This window comes from Schistocerca americana, chromosome 8, assembly GCF_021461395.2.
Source record: "Schistocerca americana isolate TAMUIC-IGC-003095 chromosome 8, iqSchAmer2.1, whole genome shotgun sequence".
NCBI lineage: Eukaryota > Metazoa > Arthropoda > Insecta > Orthoptera > Acrididae > Schistocerca > Schistocerca americana.
In genome coordinates, this window is record NC_060126.1 from 88,430,064 (window position 1) to 88,443,422 (window position 13,359).

Sequence of the window (13,359 nt, forward strand, 5' to 3'; positions counted from 1 at the left end):
GCTGATTGTGCGATAATTCTCGCACTTGTCAGCTCTTGCCGTCTTCGGAATTGTGTGGATGATGCTTCTCTGAAAGTCAGATGGTATATCGCCAGACTCATATATTCTACACACCAACGTAAATAGTCGTTTTGTTGCCACTTCTCCCAATGATTTTAGAAATTCTGATGGAATGTTATGTATCCCTTGTGCCTTATTTGACCGTAAGTCCTCCAAAGCTCTTTTAAATTCCGATTCTAATACTGAATCCCCTACCTCTTCTAAATCGACTCCTGTTTCTTCTTCTATCCGTTAATGGCGACTAAAAGGAAATATACACTCAATACGGAGCCCTGCAGGACACCATTCTCCTGGATATGGGGAGAATTAAGGGACGCACCAACTTGGACATAGAAAGTACGAAGCGACAGGAAGTTTAGGATAAAAATCGGGAGCAGGTCCCCAGAGACCCCACTCATACAATGTGGCAAAGATATGGTGTCGCCAGGTCGTGTCATTTGGTTTACGTTAGTCAAAAAAGACAGCAACCAGGTGCTAGCGTCTGGAAAAGGCTGTTTGGATGGCAGACTCGAGGGATGCCAGATTATCAGTGGTAGAGCGACCCTGGCGGATACTATCCTGACATGGGGCAGGAGGCTATGTGACTCCAGGACCCAGCTCAACTGCCGACACACCAAACGTTCCAGCAGCTTTTATAGAACGTTGGTGAGGTCAATAGGCTGGTAGCTATCCACGTCAAATGGGTTGTTACCGGGTTGAGCACCGGCATGATGGTGCTCTCACGCCATTGCGATCGAAAGACCCCATCGCACCAGATCCGGTTGAAGACAACGAGGAGATGCCTCTTGTAGTCAGACGAGAGATGTTTAATCATCTGATTGTGAATCTTATCTGGCCCAGGAGCTGTGTCAGGGCAACATCCAATGGTACTGAGAAGATTCTACTCAGTAAATGCGGCTTTATAGGGTTCACTGTGGTGCATAGTGAACGAGAGAACCCTCCTTTCCATCAGTCGTTTGAGGACGCGAAAGGCTGGGGGATAATTTTCCAATGCAGAGGCGCGAGCATAGTGCTGAGCAAACAGCTCGGCAACTGCGTTTGCGTTGGTAGACAACACGCCATTGATATGAACACCAGGGACACCCGTTGGGGACTGAGACCCGAAAAGACGTTTATCTTGGTCCAGACTTGGGAAGGTGATGTATGGCACCTCTCCCAACACTCCAGTTTCTGTCTTTGTATAAGCTGGCGAATGTGGGCATGGAGCCATCAAAGGCTAAGAGGTGCTGTAGGGATGGGTGAGCTTATGTCGCTGTAGAGCTCGCCGACGCTGTTTAATGACCTCAGCGGCTTCCAGCAACCACCACGGGACTGTCTTTCCCTGGGGGCACCCCAGAGAACGAGGGATCGCGTTCTCCGCTGTAGAAACGACCGTTGTGGTGACATGGTCAATCACAACATCGATGGCACCATGTGGGGGAGATTCAGCGGTCACAGCAGGGTGAAGGCTTCCCAGTCTGCCTTGTCTGAAGCCTATCTGGGTAGGTGTCCGTGGGCATGATGCAAGAGGAGTGACAGGAAGATGGGGAAGTGGTCACTACTTCACAGGTCGTCATGTGCTCTGCAGTGGATAGATGGCAGGAGTCCTGGGATGCAAATTAATAAATCAAAGGCCGAGTAACTACCCCCCCAGCCACACTGAAATGTATGGCGCCCACAGTATTTAAGAGGTGCCGGCCACGGTGGTCTCGCGGTTCTAGGCGCGCAGTCAGGAACCGTGCGACTGCTACAGTCGCAGGTTCGAATCCTGCCGCGGGCATGGATGTGTGTGATGTCCTTAGGTTAGTTAGGTTTAAGTAGTTCTAAGTTCTAGGGGACTGATGACCACAGCAGTTGAGTCCCATAGTGCTCGGAGCCATTTTTTTATTTAAGAGGTAGAGGTTGAGTTGGGACAGTAAATTTTCGACTCCTCTGCCTCGGCCAGTAAGCATGGTACCACCCCACAAGGGGTTATGGCCATTAAAATCTCCCAGAAGTAGGAAAGGTTTAGGGAGTTGACCAATCACAGCAGCCAGGACATTCAGGTGTACCACACCATCTGGAGGAAGATATAAGTTGCAGGCAGTTATTTCCTGCATCTTTCTTATCCTAACAGCAACAGCTTCAAGAGGATTTTGAAGGGATACAGGTTCACTACACACCGAGTGCAAGACATAGGCGCAAACACCACCTGACACCATATTATATTCGCTATGGTTATTGTAATACAGCCACAAAGGACAGGGGTTCACACTGCCAGAAACCAGGTTTCCTTGGGGCCAATGCAGAAGGCAGGTGCAAAGCTTAACAACTGCCATAGCTCAGCCAGGTGGTGGAAAAAACCGCCGTAATTCCACTGGAGGATGACGTCATTGTTAGGCTGGGAAGGCATGAAGTGCTCAAGGAGGCAAGGTACTTCCCAGGGTCACATTCCGCCACCGACTGAGTACCTGTGCGATAGACATCCATTGTGTCTGAGTGTCCGGCGAGATTTAGGTTCTCAGCAGATGCCCGGATCTCCACCACATCCTCAGATGCAGAGCTTGTTGGGAGTGTGGTATTGATGCCACAGCAAGGTCTTGATTCTTGGGTGCCTTCTTCTTTGTTGGTTTCTCTCGCTGTTCCTTCAGTGTTTCTGGCTGGGAGGACTTCATTGGGTCAGTCTGAGGGACTGAGATGGATCGTGAAGCCCTACAAATAGCTACCTGTGGTTGCTTCAGCCACTTACAGGTATCTGCTTTTCCACTGGTCGGAACCTGGGAAGGGAGTGATCCAAGCGACTCCTTCCTGGCTAAAGGAGCTGAAGAAGACTTACGCTTTTCCAGCTGAGAAGTGGGGACTGATGTCCCTGATGGTTGGGGAGGGGGTACTATTTCCGAAGTAGGTGGTGCAGGAGCAACATGGAGGGAAGCGATTCCCACCATCAAGGGGCAGGTTGTGTCTGACAGCTATGAGAGCCAACTGCACGCGGCAAAGCAGGAGATGGCGGGGGCGTGGGTTGACGTCATAGGAAAAGGGTGGAGCCTCTCATATTTTCGCTTACTCTCAGTGTAGGTCAGGCTGTCCAAGGTCTTGTATTCCATTACCTTCCTTTCTTTCTGTAGAATCCTGCAGTCCAGCGAGCAAGGGGAATGGTGCTCTCCATGGTTGACACAGATTGGAGGCAGGGCACATGGAGTATTGGGCTGGGAAGGACGTCCACAATCTCGAGAGGCGGCGCTGGAAGTACAGTGGGAAGACATATGACCAAATTTCCGGCATTTAAAACACCGAATTGGGGGAGGGATATATAGCTTGACATCACAGTCGTAGTCCATCACCTTGACCTCAATGAAGATGAAGGCACCAGTGGAAACCTAATTAACCTCAGGCCCTGATGGATGTGCCAGAAAAAGTGAACACCTCGCCCCTCTAAATATGCTCACAGCTCGTCATCAGACTGTAAATCAAGGTCCATATGGAAAATAACACCCTGGACCATATTTAAGCTCTTATGGGGCATAATGGAAACAGAAACATCCCCCAGCTTGTCACTGACGAGTAATGCCCATGACTGGGCAGAGGGTGCTGTTTTTATTAAGACTGACCCAAAGCGCGTTTTGTACGAGCTCTCCACCGCCCCAAACTTGTCCTCTAAATGCTCCACAAAAAAATGGGCCCCGTTGACATGAATGATTCCCCATCGGCTCTCGTACAGGCTAGGTACCAGGGTGAATAAGCTTCACTGCGATCTTTAGCCACGTGTTCCTCCCATGGTGTGGCCAGGGAGGTAAATTATTTTGGGTCATACTTTTCCACATTGAATTGAGCCCTGGAATGCTTAGAGACTTCTGGTGGGTTCCCATCAGCATGAGATGACATACCACACTTCCCTGCGGGTCATCCGCCCTCATGCCACAAACTCTGACCAAGGGCCCTCTCCTCGGGTGCCACCCAGCCTCAGCAAGAACCACCTGGCAGGATGGTCATTGCCGGTAGTCCTGATGACCCAGTTAGATAGGCATCTACTCCTTGGCATACATGGAGAGTTAAGGGTGCAAGACATCAGCAGAGTGATCCATGAGCTGTCAGGGGGCTACAACCAACAGGGTACATGGTGACCACATCATAACAGACTGGCTACCGTGCTGGATAACAGGTGCAAAGAAGTCCATGGTACTGTTTAGTGCATGGAGGAAAACGCACCCAGGAAGGAGTCCTCGCCCAAAAGATGGAGAAGGAGTGGGACTGCAATGTAATGAGGAGAAAGTGGGCTAAAGATGTCAATGCACGATGGACACGATGTACCATGTAAGGTGCCCTTCCCCAATTAGCTCGCTCTTCAGAAAAATTTTGAAGAATGGAGGTCAAACCCTACAGGGGAGCAACACAGAAAAGCCGAAACGTGTGAGACTCTTTTTAGTCTCCTCTTACGACAGGTGGGAATACCTCGGGCCTATTCTGACGCTCTGACCCGCAGGGGGATTTTATAAATAGACGTATTGTAGTGATTATACTATCACGTTATCAATTTTGTTTAGAAGCTCTGAAAACATTAAATGCAATTTAGATTCAACTAATAATTTAGAGAGAAAAGGAACACTAACATAGTTTCCTGACATATTCAAGAACAGGTTGTTGGAATCTAAATGTCATATCACATGTTGATACCATCCCACCTGCCTCACACATTTGGTAACGCAATTGGAAGTTTGCATCAGACATTGACAACAGTCGTACGGCAACTGGTGGACCCGATGGCGCACGCCTGCTAAGCCACACCTCCATATCTCTGTACCATGAGCACACTCTGCCATTGTGATACAGGGTTCGTGGTGGCAGTCACTCACACCACTCGCACATACAGATTCTCCGATACGACACCTTCATCACACTTGCTTCAGGGTGCCCTATCGTTGTTCACACTGAAATTGCTGGATTTTTTATCGTGATGCACTATTTGTAATGAGTCTTCGTACATTTGGAGGTATAAAGGATGATTATAATTAAAATTTCTTCTTGGCAAATTACATACTTCACTTTGGATCAACGGGAGGTACTCTGTGGGTTTTGGTGAGTAAGTTTGGGAGTATCAAAATACACTCCTGGAAATGGAAAAAAGAACACATTGACACCGGTGTGTCAGACCCACCATACTTGCTACGGACACTGCGAGAGGGCTGTACAAGCAATGATCACACGCACGGCACAGCGGACACACCAGGAACCGCGGTGTTGGCCGTCGAATGGCGCTAGCTGCGCAGCATTTGTGCACCGCCGCCGTCAGTGTCAGCCAGTTTGCCGTGGCATACGGAGCTCCATCGCAGTCTTTAACACTGGTAGCATGCCGCGACAGCGTGGACGTGAACCGTATGTGCAGTTGACGGACTTTGAGCGAGGGCGTATAGTGGGCATGCGGGAGGCCGGGTGGACGTACCGCCGAATTGCTCAACACGTGGGGCGTGAGGTCTCCACAGTACATCGATGTTGTCGCCAGTGGTCGGCGGAAGGTGCACGTGCCCGTCGACCTGGGACCGGACCGCAGCGACGCACAGATGCACGCCAAGACCGTAGGATCCTACGCAGTGCCGTAGGGGACCGCACCGCCACTTCCCAGCAAATTAGGGACACTGTTGCTCCTGGAGTATCGGCGACGACCATTCGCAACCGTCTCCATGAAGCTGGGCTACGGTCCCGCACACCGTTAGGCCGTCTTCCGCTCACGCCCCAACATCGTGCAGCCCGCCTCCAGTGGTGTCGCGACAGGCGTGAATGGAGGGACGAATGGAGACGTGTCGTCTTCAGCGATGAGAGCCGCTTCTGCCTTGGTGCCAATGATGGTCGTATGCGTGTTTGGCGCCGTGCAGGTGAGCGCCACAATCAGGACTGCATACGACCGAGGCACACAGGGCCAACACCCGGCATCATGGTGTGGGGAGCGATCTCCTACACTGGCCGTACACCACTGGTGATCGTCGAGGGGACACTGAATAGTGCACGGTACATCCAAACCATCATCGAACCCATCGTTCTACCATTCCTAGACCGGCAAGGGAACTTGCTGTTCCAACAGGACAATGCACGTCCGCATGTATCCCGTGCCACCCAACGTACTCTAGAAGGTGTAAGTCAACTACCCTGGCCAGCAAGATCTCCGGATCTGTCCCCCATTGAGCATGTTTGGGACTGGATGAAGCGTCGTCTCACGCGGTCTGCACGTCCAGCACGAACGCTGGTCCTACTGAGGCGCCAGGTGGAAATGGCTTGGCAAGCCGTTCCACAGGACTACATCCAGCATCTCTACGATCGTCTCCATGGGAGAATAGCAGCCTGCATTGCTGCGAAAGGTGGATATACACTGTACTAGTGCCGACATTGTGCATGCTCTGTTGCCTGTGTCTATGTGCCTGTGGTTCTGTCAGTGTGATCATGTGATGTATCTGACCCCAGGAATGTGTCAATAAAGTTTCCCCTTCCTGGGTCAATGAATTCACGGTGTTCTTATTTCAATTTCCAGGAGTGTATATCGCATCACTGTTTTTCGATGGTATTGACTTTAGATGCTTCACGATTTTGCATCCCCAACGGAAAGTAGATCTTAATATGTGACAAAGATTTCAAGATTAAATGTCTACATATTTCGGAGGAAAAGGGTGTTGATCAGTCAGACAAACTGACAGGAAGACAGCAGACAGACAACAAAGTCATGTATAAGAGTTCCGTTTTTACCGACTGAAGCAACAATGATAAATCGTTGCTCCTGTTAGTCCTTGTCATGAGTTTAGTTGTAGATTAGTAATGGTTTGAACTACGGTTTTGTGACTCTCGATGACGACAAGGAGTTCTTCAATACATTCAAAATAATAAAAATCTTCATTCTTACGGTGGTAGCATTGATATCCATATTACACAAGATACATTTTCCGGAAGACGAAAACGGCATTTCGGAAAAAAGACATTGCTGTCGTGTTTACATTTTAAGGCCGACAGGGTGTTTGCTTAACCAGCCGAACATCGGCTTTCTGATCGTTAGTTGTTTTACGCTAATGATTTAATCATCGCAATGGCTATTTCTCCTCGGATAAATGTTGTATAATATGTTTATTTCTCCTTGTCTGTACAATCGCAACACCGACAACCGAAATGACTTTCAAAAATGGCAGCACATTTATACGGGAGGGACATTCGATTGTGGAAGAGGAAATCGGGCAGCTAGAACCCCATATCCATAATCGATATTTATATGTTTACTTAGCCAAACAGAAGTGGTATTGGAAAACCGGTGTACGAAATCCGGTTTCGAATGGCTCATGCAAACTTTTTGCCTGCTACACTCAACTGACTGACACACAAACAACAGCAGGTGCAGTGTCGGTGAGCAGACTCCTGCTGGGACGACCGACAATCCTCACCTCAACTGAGGACCGCTGACGTCACTAGATCCACCAGCTGGCTGCCGCATCGTGAGCGTGTGGAGGGGGAGGGAGGGCAGCAGGTGGCGTGCTGCTCCCCCAGCTGCGCTGGTCCTCCCTTCCACAGACAGGCGGCGACCGTCGTTGGCCGCTGCCCTGAAACATTGAGAGAACACCAGCACCAGGTGTCCTTTCTCCGCCATGACGACTTGGGAAAGTCAGTCCATACAGACAGCCGCTTTGACTAACTTCATTTCAGATGATGACGAAAAACGATATAACTCTTTTCAAAATTAACGATTAACTAACTGGAGTTATTACTTGTATTGCCACTCATCAGTTGCAACTAAGAGCGACCCACTGACTGAGAGGTAACATTCCCAGTGACACAAGTGCACACTTTTCTTAAACTAAGAAGACAAAATTACATAACAGAGAAACAGAACTAGGATATTACACTCTGCAAGGAGATCCATCCTTGTCAGCTCTTAGCCACAACTCCGCAACTAGTAACATTTCCCGCTCTTGGGGCCATAGCATTCGCTCCCAAGTTTCACTTAGTAGCTGAGAAAGGAATCTGTAGCAGGTGGAGCGAGGTGCCAGTGATTGCCAAAAACTAGTATCTCTTATTTCATTTCATTATATTTATATGCTAAATTTTTAGTTTTTGAGTTGTCCGTCACGGACTGCGAGACACTAGGGTACCGAAATATGTGAATTTTACAACTACATTCTTAATAGCAGCGGGAGGAATGCTTTCCACAAAATAATATCTGCTATGGGCCGACGCGACGCGTCGTCCTCCGAGAAGCACTCTTGATCTTCAAAGTCCCTAGAAGTATTTACATAATGCGTAACAATTTAAAATAGCAGACACGATTTGTTCACCAAAAATAGACAGTAGTGTGAGAACGAGATTCCTACGTAACTGCGTGCACAAGTATTCATTGCTGGACACACAATAAGAGGAAAGGACTGGGAGTAATTTTCTTGCTGTTTCTCAACTCCAGCGATCAGCTGCTTAACAATAAATAAGTAGTGTAGAGGATGCTGGTTCACTACGAGAGATCGACTTGGGCGGTGCACGTAAGATCTGCTGTCATTTGGTAGTCTAAATCATACTCAGCAAAATGTGACACAATGAGGGCAAAAGAGATGGTCATCGAAAAGCGGCTGGAAGGAAGTCTTGTTCATAGCTTTCGAAAGAGTCCACTCCATTGCAGCTGCACAGCCCTGTGTTCACATATGATACGTCACACACAGATTTTAAAACTGCAGCCACTCTCTGTCTCCAATTGTACAAAGCATCTCAACACGTCAAATTCAATAGGCACTTAGTCAAGCCAACCGATAGATGTGTGTCCTTCTGTGGGTCAGAATCCTCATGTTTATTGTTAACTCTACTAATCACTGATGGTTTATGTGGACGTTGTCAATCTCCGTCATCACCACTACCATTCAGAGTTTGTGCACCTTTGCCAAAGCTTTGTTACGTACGTTAATATAATTCACTTGCAACCACATAAAAGTAACAGTAACTTCTTTTACACATTTCTTGATTAAAAGCGAACTCCATGCACTTTAACAATAAACGTGACTTAATTGTGTCCTCTTATTTCCCTCCACAACTAAATAAGATCCTACTCTCAATATCGCTGTAGATACGGAGCCCATATTTCGTATATGACTTGGTCCCACCAGCTTAAATACAGACGTCCCGTATAAATAACCGTTCTGCAATTTTTTGTTGAATACTTCACGTGATCTTATGAGGAGCCATCTGTTCACCGTAAACGTCAGCGGGTTCAGGACTTAACAACATTACGGGGATATTCTTAAAACTCAACCGTAACCTGACATAGAGCAGAGATCTTCCAACATTAAGCCGTTATACACGTATTCAGAATCCTTTCCATTTCCATTTTTCTTTAACACCTTCGAAATTAAGAAACAGAGACGAAACGAGCACCTTCAGCTCACTCCAGCAGAGCGCACCGAGCAAAGTGTTTCGGGCTCATTAGTCGAGGTTACAGAGTGAGGTGAGCATGCTGGAGTACCGGCCACACGTTTAACGTCTTAGATGCACCACACACATATAACTGTCTTAATGAAACGCGGCTGCTCCCCTAAGACATTCCAGCTGATTTATGGTCATCTTAACAGTGGAATGCAGCATGCGGCCTAACAGATCTTTTCAACCAAATCATCAGAGAAGCTAAAATACTAACGAATTGTTACCAAAGCATAACCGTACAAATCTTGGGTACTGCATGACATAATCTGCCTAGAGATTGAAGGACGTGCTATTTTAGATTAGCTTGTTAGTTGGATACGGCTTCTGTATGCTTGAAGTTCTGTGGTTCACTTCTATTGCTAATCTATAAAAGAGTCTAAGCATGTTTCTAAATTTAATGCAACAGAAAAAAGATGAACATTTATTATTCACTACGAAAGAAGTGAAAACTGTTTGTTAGAGGAGACTTTATTCAAAGTGCAATGATAATAAAAAAGAAGTATTTTTAATGCCGAGAAAACGCTGGCAGCTCGGATTGTGATGGAGTTCGTCTGAAAGCAGATTATGTCGACAGTTTCAGTCGGACCCGTGTGGTGTATGCACTGGGAAAGAAGTCTGAATGCCTTCAACGAGTTGAACATTGCATATCACATAGGAAGTGAAATTTTATATTGTAAACAAATGTTTCATTTTTATATTGAGATTATTTTCAGGCTTAACTGTGAATATAAAATGATTAACACAGCTGACGTGGTGTACTCCTGTACTTTCTTGATTCTGTGTTGGTATATTTTGCTAGATTCCTGCACGACATTCTCAGTCTTATATTGGTGCGCGCTGATGGTTGTCCAGTCGCGAATGCGTATGTAAAACGCGAAAAAGGTGATATGATGACGACAGAATGATCAAAATATCCTAGTATTTTTGGGACTCAAATATTTCCTGTCAAAAATATTGTTAAAGGTACGTGAAAGCTACTGTTTGACATTAGCTTGTGTGGTTAATTTGGCTTGTGTTTCAAGAGCTCATAGAGATTATGCGGGGTAGACGTATTCTGATTTGATGGTTCCTACGAACTTCTGTTTGATTCTGGTGCTAAATATAAGTTATGTTTATCAAGATGTGAGACTTACGTTAGTGTTTTAAAAGGAGATCATATTAGCCTTAACAAGTGTAGTCCGATTATATTTGACTCTTTGAGTACTTAATTAACGTGTTCCCTGCGTAATATCAGCAGAAAATAGGCCAATCGCAATAGAAAAGTAATGAAACCCTACGGGTGTTGGGTCCTAGCAACGAAAAGTCAAAGGGCACCCAGCGATCCAACCAGGTGCCAGCGTATTTGGTGACCAAGTATACTGTTAACACTAATTCAGTATACATATCGACATTTCCTGGCTAGACCGAGAGAGTGGGAGGAAAGGAGTAAAGAGAGAGTGTCACTGGTAGGGACACTGATACATCATGAAAGGCCAGTGGCAGGCTTAAGACGCAAAGTTTCACCACACAGGGAGAGGCAGCTCTCCATCCCTCCGCCCAGCCCCTAGAAACATACTGAAGAGAAACGCACAATTGAAGTCGATATTGGGGCGTGAGGCTATCGGCGCCATTTCATGTCATATCAGGGACAGTTGGGGGCGAAAAGGAAAGGCTAGCAAACCTTGGATGCAGGGCGCTCCGAGCAGTGAGTCTGGGACGTCAAATGGCTTTGAGCACTATGGGACTTAACTTCTGTGGTCGTCAGTCCCCTAGAACTTAGAACTACTTAAACCTAACTAACCTAAGAACATCACACACATCCATGCCCGAGGCAGGATTCGAACCTGAGACCGTAGCGGTCGTGCGGTTCATGACTGTAGCACCTAGAACCGCTCGGCCACTCCGGCCGGCTAAAGGGAAATCTAAGATCGCAATTAATTAGCGAAACACTTATAAGATGCAACAAATCTGTTGAAGAGGCACTCTACATTACGCCTGTCCATCCTCTGCTAGAATCTTGTTGTGCATTGTGGGATCCTTACCAGATATGATTAAGAGAGGACATCAACAAAGTTCAAATAGTGGCAGTTGGTTTTGTGTTCGGGAAACAGGGGATAGAGTGTCATGGATATGATACACGTGCAGGGGTGGCAATTATTGAACGAAAGGCGGCCCTCATTGCGGTGAGACCTTTCACAAACTTTCAGTCTCCAACTTTGTCCTCCAGTTATGTAAGCGGTTAGTTGGTGTAAACCGAAATAATGAGAAATGATCATTGTAATAGTATAAGCGAAATCTGAACTGACACAGAAAGTAAGTGGTTTGATGAACTCTCTGCTCGGCACTTAAGTGTGAAGTGCAGTGTAGTCATATACACTCCTGGAAATTGAAATAAGAACACCGTGAATTCATTGTCCCAGGAAGGGGAAACTTTATTGACACATTCCTGGGGTCAGATACATCACATGATCACACTGACAGAACCACAGGCACATAGACACAGGCAACAGAGCATGCACAATGTCGGCACTAGTACAGTGTATATCCACCTTTCGCAGCAATGCAGGCTGCTATTCTCCCATGGAGACGATCGTAGAGTTGCTGGATGTAGTCCTGTGGAACGGCTTGCCACGCCATTTCCACCTGGCGCCTCAGTTGGACCAGCGTTCGTGCTGGACGTGCAGACCGCGTGAGACGACGCTTCATCCAGTCCCAAACATGCTCAATGGGGGACAGATCCGGAGATCTTGCTGGCCAGGGTAGTTGACTTACACCTTCTAGAGCACGTTGGGTGGCACGGGATACATGCGGACGTGCATTGTCCTGTTGGAACAGCAAGTTCCCTTGCCGGTCTAGGAATGGTAGAACGATGGGTTCGATGACGGTTTGGATGTACCGTGCACTATTCAGTGTCCCCTCGACGATCACCAGTGGTGTACGGCCAGTGTAGGAGATCGCTCCCCACACCATGATGCCGGGTGTTGGCCCTGTGTGCCTCGGTCGTATGCAGTCCTGATTGTGGCGCTCACCTGCACGGCGCCATACACGCATACGACCATCATTGGCACCAAGGCAGAAGCGGCTCTCATCGCTGAAGACGACACGTCTCCATTCGTCCCTCCATTCACGCCTGTCGCGACACCACTGGAGGCGGGCTGCACGATGTTGGGGCGTGAGCGGAAGACGGCCTAACGGTGAGCGGGACCCTAGCCCAGCTTCATGGAGACGGTTGCGAATGGTCGTCGCCGATACCCCAGGAGCAACAGTGTCCGTAATTTGCTGGGAAGTGGCGGTGCGGTCCCCTACGGCACTGCGTAGGATCCTACGGTCTTGGCGTGCATCTGTGCGTCGCTGCGGTCCGGTCCCAGGTCGACGGGCACGTGCACCTTCCGCCAACCACTGGCGACAACATCGATGTACTGTGGAGACCTCACGCCCCACGTGTTGAGCAATTCGGCGGTACGTCCACCCGGCCTCCCGCATGCCCACTATACGCCCTCGCTCAAAGTCCGTCAACTGCACATACGGTTCACGTCCACGCTGTCGCGGCATGCTACCAGTGTTAAAGACTGCGATGGAGCTCCGTATGCCACGGCAAACTGGCTGACACTGACGGCGGCGGTGCACAAATGCTGCGCAGCTAGCGCCATTCGACGGCCAACACCGCGGTTCCTGGTGTGTCCGCTGTGCCGTGCGTGTGATCATTGCTTGTACAGCCCTCTCGCAGTGTCCGGAGCAAGTATGTTGGGTCTGACACACCGGTGTCAATGTGTTCTTTTTTCCATTTCCAGGAGTGTAGATGTAAATGTAGATACTCATCATATAAGAAGGAATAGTAAGATAAAATGTTAAAGCAGTAGAGCCAGTGCCATATGCGCATGTAAGAGGGAATATTATACAGGGTTAGCTGCACGGTGTGGCCGCTTGGTTTGAGGC